This window comes from Lissotriton vulgaris, chromosome 8, assembly GCF_964263255.1.
Source record: "Lissotriton vulgaris chromosome 8, aLisVul1.2, whole genome shotgun sequence".
NCBI lineage: Eukaryota > Metazoa > Chordata > Amphibia > Caudata > Salamandridae > Lissotriton > Lissotriton vulgaris.
The window spans coordinates 321,994,666-322,001,742 of NC_141696.1; positions in this window are offsets into that span (position 1 = coordinate 321,994,666).

The following is a 7,077-nucleotide window of genomic DNA, read 5'->3' on the forward strand; positions in this document are numbered from 1 at the left end:
ATGATCTCCTCCCAGCAGAACACTATGGTACCAGCAATGAAGAAAGTGTTGTCAGCTCAATGGTGGTAAGTTACGTAAGGCTTTAAAAAAGGTTGGTTAAGTTCCCGAAAGTGACAGAATTCATTTGATGGATGTTACATGGCAGACAACTTACTTTCATCATTGAAAAAGTAAGTTCACCATTGGTGATTGATGTAATGTACAAAGGATGAAGACAAGACAAGGTAAGTGAAGAGTCTTCTTTATTCAGCCATCCACTCTCCGACTCCAACTGTCAACTGACAGCTTACAACATTCTAAGGCAAGCTTCTTTGAATTGTTCAACACTGTGAGGTAACGGGGGGAAGCGGAACATACCAAGTGACAGAAACTGGCAATGATACACAAGGCCCTGCACACAAGAAAACCTGAGTAATTGGCTGCTAAACTCAAGAGGGCTAGTCAGACAAGAAACTTCAGGAACTCCAGCACTCTATGACTCATCCCTATGAAAACACGCAAACAAAAAACTGCTGCACAGTCCTTTGCCAGAAACGTGCCCAAAATCCAGAACGCCATCCCAGTCGGTATCAGGACAATCTAAACCTTCACAAAATTCAAAAAAACACCTGAAAGTCCTTTTTCACAACCACTCCCTCCAGAATGGATAGCCGCCATCTGAACTCAAATCCCTGCTTGTCGTCTCTCCCAGACTTTGTAGCTCTAAGACTTACCTCCTCCCTGCTATTTGACCCCTAACTGCTCCCTCCCCATCTAAGTGGTTCAACCCCAAGACAACATGCACTCTATGAGGTTATCTCAGGCACTACCTCAATGCTGCTCAGCACACTTGGACTTTGCAAACCTATATGTAGAATGCTGCTTTATTGTATGAATCTTGTTCAAAATACTGTTGTGAAGCACTCCAATACCCTCGGGTCAGGCTAGCGCTATATAAAACTCCTTAATAAATAAACAAATACATACATAAATAAATAATATGCAAAATTGGGTGGAATCTATGCACCACAGACCTGGCCCCCATTTTCAACTTATTCTTGTGCTGGAAATCACGGAGTGGACCAACATTTTTTGCAAATAATTTAGGAAATTCATCACATATCCTTGCTCCATCCTTGTCTTCATCCATTGTAAGAACTTGATCCTGGTTATTGGGATCAAGAATTATCCCTAATTATTTTTGATTTTGCCACCCCAATAAATTTGAACCTGATTCAACAATGTACATTTTCCCCACTGTATATCTCCCTTTCAATTAAATTAGTATTTCCCTCATGCGAACAAGTGGAATGGGTTCTTTAGTATAACCTGAAGGAGAAATATCCGGTTTGATCAGCATTACATCATACCTAACATTCATATTTGAATAAACAGAATAATTCAACAAGCTGAAAGGCAAACAAGAGTCCACATTCATATTGATCCTCCTAATTGGTGGTCCTTAATCACTGGGCTCACCGGCCCATTGCAGATTCAGCATACAGAATGGATAGATACAATATGACGGTGGGCAATTATATGAAGGCATTATATGGGGGACCTAAACAGTTGCCCACCTTTACCCCTACCTCTACCACAGTCTCGATCTGGCACACCACAATGGGTGTGCTGGGCTTGAAGGGAAAATTAACACAGGTTTCCCCATTGTTGGAGTCTTGTCTCCTAGGTATGCTATCGAGTCGACCAGGGTTTGATAAATGGGACCTGATTGGTCTTTCTGTGGTGGGAGATATGTGGACTAAGGGGGCAGTGGTTCCTTTCAGTGACCTAAAAGTGAAATTCCAGTTACACAAGGGGGAAACAATCTGGTATCTTCAGGCACGAGGCGCATTAAATAAAGCCATCCCCAGGGGTTCCGACTTGCCCCCCTCCTCACCCCTAGAAGACAGACTTCTTGACGACTACCTCCCAGATAAAGCAGTCTCCTTAACCTAACGCAAGATACTTAATAACTTACCAGGGCCTCTCGACAAACTCAGCACGAAGTGGTCAGACGACATGGGGGGTTTGCCTGATGACGACTGGAGGGAGGCCCTGGCATCCCCTAGGGAGGTGGCAATCTGGTCCCGCATTAGGTTGATACATCTTAAACCACTTCACAGGGCGTATTACAACAACACAGCACTTGTTAAAATGGGTCTGGCGATGTCCCCACTTTGTCCCCGTGGCTGTGGCTCCTTGGGTACTTTTTTGCACCATTGGTGGGACTGTCCTCTTATTCTCATCTGTCCTGAATATGTGAGAAATCAATTGAACCCTCCCCTCGACTCTGTCTCTTAAACATATGGGATGCCTCGGACCATACCGAACAACTATGGGTTTCTTTGGGTTGTACCATAGCAAAGTGCAATATAGCCAGGACATGGAAGCGGATAGTCATGCCCCGACACACGGAATAGACCAATGACATGGACATTGGCTGGTGCATGCAAGCTGAGAAGGTGACATACGAAAGCAAAGAATGCCCAGGCAAATGGACTAAAATATGGGTTCCCCTGACCGAAAACAGAGGTTCTTATGTACCCCCTTTACAGATGACTCCCCATTCAATGTTGATAATGAAAACACTTTGAGGGTTTAATATTAATGCAGGACCGTATCCTTATCTGTACTGTTTTTTTCAATTTAGTGATCGTATGCCTGACATGTTTAATCTATACGATAGGCTTATTTTGAGAGACTGCTCTATTTCTTTGCGTGTTGTTTTTAATATATTATTGTTTTTTGATTCTTTAACTAAAAAAAGATTTAACAAAAAAAAGGAGTCTACATACATAGTCACTGCATTTTTGTTGAGAAATACTTCACATTTAGGATAAATCAGATTCACCTTAGCTTCAGCGTTCTATACTTCCGAAATATATATCTTTTCATTGGATGCACCCCAGCTGACTTTTTTGACTTGTCCATTCTTCTTCTCTCTCATTCCCATGCTGTTAAACTCTCCCTCTCCACAAACTGCCGCAAAATGTCCCCTTCTATTGCATTTCTTACATGTTATATTTTTTGCTGGACATTAAAAATGATAAGCTAAGTGATTATGGCTACTGCACCTGAAACACTTTGGCTATCTTTCACACGGGTTTAGTTTACTAGGAATCATCTCCTTACTCTTGACTTTACAGATTTCACCCCCGCCCAAGCTTTCTTGCACATTCTCCAACAACATCAGAGGTACTTTTCATCTCCTTGATGCACTTGGAGGTGTGCTCCACGGATTGTGCAATGGACACTGCTTCTCTTAGGATAGAATATTTAGCTAACAACTTTCCTTGTGTACGTATGTTATACATGCAACATGCTAGCTGCTCCCTGAATAATGTATCAGTGAGATTACCAAATTCACACAGCTTACCAATACTCCTCAAAGCTGCAGTGTAATTGTTATAGATTCTTGATTCCCTTGCATTCTACAAAAAAACTTGTGACGTTCTAAAACCACATTAACATTGTCCCCAAAATGTGATTCTAGCTTCAACAATGTGGTTGCCTAAATATACACTACTACTTGCTCCCCTTCACCCTCATCATCTGGTTCAGGCAGGTCTCATAAATCTTCCGACTCTGTACCCCCAAATTATGTAGTAGGGATATGTTGTTTTAGTAGGGTGAGAATCTTTAACCCCCAATTGTAATTAAATAAGATTCAAATAGTTTGACCCAGTCTTTCCAATGCACGTCTGGTTTACCTATTTCATTGAGAAATGATGGAGGCTAGCACATAATCACATAGTTTAAAAAAACAATGGTCCTAAGCGAACAGTGAGATTTCAAAAGAAATGGAATATAGACAGTGTTATGTTATGTTATGTTATGTTAGTGCTATTTGTATTGCGCACGGCTGCTCCAGCGAAGGAGCGTCCCGGCGCACCGACAAGGTGGCGAACACAACACAACTGGGGAACAGAAATAATTATTAAGAAAATGGGGAGTGAAGGATTTAACAAAGCTCAGAAAATAAATGAGTTTTAGCGGCCTTGCGGAAGGAGAGCAGGTCACCAAAGGTCCGGAGTTTCAAAGGGAGAGCGTTCCAGAGTGCGGCTGCCCGCACCTTAAAAGAGCGACCCCCCACCCGACTGAGTTTGAACCGAGGGGCTACCGCTAATTCTTGGTCTAGCGAGCGCAGAGTGCGGCCCGGGATGTAAGGGCGCAAGAGTTGGTGCAGTAAGGGAGGTGATAGGCCTTTCAGAATTTTGAAAGAAAGGCGCAAAACTTTAAAGTGGATCCGCTGCCTAACGGGTAACCAATGCAAGGCCGCAAAGATGGACCGGCCGAGCAAAACCTAGGAAGACCTACGATCGCTCTGGCCGCAGCGTTCTGCACTCTTTGAAGTCGGGTTAACTCAGCCTGGTTTAATCCTATAAAAAGGGAGCTGGCATAGTCCAACCGCGCCAAAACCGTTGCTTGCACCACCAATTGACGAGTTGCGGCATCGAAGTATTTAAGGGCAGGGCGCAGATTGCGCAGGATGCCGAAGCAGCAAGCCGCCGTCCTTTTGGTGTGGCCAACGAAGTTGAGGGAAGGGTCCAGCCAAACACCAAGGTTTTTGATCTCCGCAACCGGAGTGGGGGTCGGCCCCAGCTCAGAGGGCCACCAAGTATCTCCCCATAGGTCCGTCCGCTTCCCGAAGATCATCACCTCCGTTTTTTTGGCGTTTAGTTGGAGACAGTTGGACGTCATCCAACCAGCCACCGCCCTGAGTCCTTCTCTGAATCTTGGGGCATCCACCTCAGAGTCCCCGCTGATCGTGACCGCTAGCTGGGTGTCATCTGCGTACGACACCATGGTCATACCACAGAGCTTCACAACCTCAGCCAGCGGCCTCACGTAGATGTTAAACAACGTGGGGCTCAGTGAGGAACCCTGTGGGACCCCAAGAGACAGAGGATGACATTTGGACTGGTAGGGCGGGGACGCCACACAGAAGGAACGATCCCTGAGAAACGAACGGAACCACTGGTGTGCAGTGCCGATCACCCCTATCTCCTCAAGACGTTGCAGGAGAATGTCATGGGAGACCGTGTCAAAGGCGGCGCTTAGGTCTAACAAAACAAGCGCCGCCGTTTGACCTGCATCCAGAACTACCCGAAGGTGCTCGACCATAGATAACAGTGCTGTCTCCGTACTGTGGCCAGCCCGAAAACCATTCTGGGTGTCGTCCAGAATGTTGGCACGCGACAGATGACCAGTGAGGGCGGTGTTGACATGCGCCTCCGCGAGTTTGGCTGGCCACGGGAGAAGCGAAATCGGGCAGTAGTTCTCCGATTTTGTAGGGTCGAGAGATGGTTTTTTCAAAATGGGCATTACTACCGCATGCTATACAGATCCAATGCCCAGCCGGACATGGAATTTTATTATTTCGGTGTTTCAAAAATAAAGCTAAGGATGAGCGAAAATAAACATAGAAGGGCACAATCCTGTACCCTGCAACAAGGGGGAAGTGCAGGGGATTGGAATCACAATTCACACAGTTTTAACAAACTACAAATACAGCAAAGACTAGGAGCAATGGTCACTTGCAATCAGCGAGAAAATACAGCAAGTTTGACCAAAATAGTTACCACAACAATTAGGCACAATGGGTATTCGTGGCACTATTTAGAAAAGTTGAAGTTTCGATCCCATGCTCAATAGAGAGAAGACCCAGGAGAGCTAGCTCGAAATTGGCGCTGGATGCGCTTCATTGGCTGCCGGTGAAGAAGCGTGTGCTATTTAAGTGCCTCCTTTTTTGCCACCGTATTGTCTGGGACAAGTCACCGACATATCTGAAGGAGCTAGTTAGCCGATATGAACCTACTAGGACCCTCCGTTCAGAGGGTACCGGTTTGCTGACAGTCCCCAGGATCAGGAAGGCGAGAATAGGCGGACGTTCCTTCGCGCTACTAGCAGCTCAAAATTGAAACAAACTACCTCCTGTGTTAAGACTGGAGGGCAATGAACTGCGGTTTAGGGCTCTGCTCAAAACACACCTATATACGGCATAGAGTCTGGGTTTTCTATGCTGTTTTCACCGGTAGCTTAGCGCGGGGACACGCCGTGATGGCGTTACTGAGCGCTCTATAAGCTCTTTATTATTATTATTATTATTAATAATAACTGGGATCATCATCAGGACTAAAACATTACATTTGCCTGGTTTATAACATTAACGCCACAAAATTGACAGAAGGATGAGGAGATACTGCCGTCGTTGGACGGATACGGATGGGCAGATTACAGTGAAACACTCAAGGGGCTGGTTGAAGCGTTGCCGTTGGAGGAGCGCGTGGCTCCTAACTTGGGATGGACGCCAGGTCATGGCTACATGGAGGCTCGATCCGCCGTTATCCGTAGCATGGTGGGGCTTTAAGGTTGGGCTTGGTTAGCGTAATGGTAATCTCTGTGTCTACAACAGCTGTGTGCTGTATAGTACCCGCAATGGCAGACATTCAAACGTTATCCGTAGCGTGGTGGTGGAGCCGTTAGGTTGAGCTTGAAGAGCGCATTGGTATTCTCTAAGTGAGCAGCAGCAATGTGCTGTATAGTACCCAGCGCGATGGCGCAATAGGCATACCAATCCTCGGCCATTTATTGGGTTCCCTTGTCTATATAGAAAAGGCACATACTCGCAGCAGCCATCATGATGAAGACCTGGGGACAAGAGAATCCTACTGTAACAAATATTTAAACCGTAACTAAAAAGTGATATTCAAGTTTAACTGTTGAGAATAGGAGGATAAATACTCTCTATGAAACCCACCAAAGAGTCTAAAAATATCAGTAACAGTTATAGGATTACAGAAAAGCTAAGAGAGAGACACTGAATAGTCTGAAGTCAAAATTCTGAGAAATTCAAAAAGCTGGCTTTTACAAGGCACTTGGGGACAGATGTGTAAAGGTTTGTTGTGTGTGCAAATGGGTTTTAGACCAGTTGACGCCTGCAAAAACCTGTGGCCCATATACTAATCCTATTTTGTGAGTCACAGGGGCCACAGCCTGCCCTTAAAAAATGAAACAGAAAAGTTTCATTTGAATTTTTTTAATGCAGCCACATTTCCTTTAAGGAAAACAGCCTGCATTTAATTAAAAACACTGCTT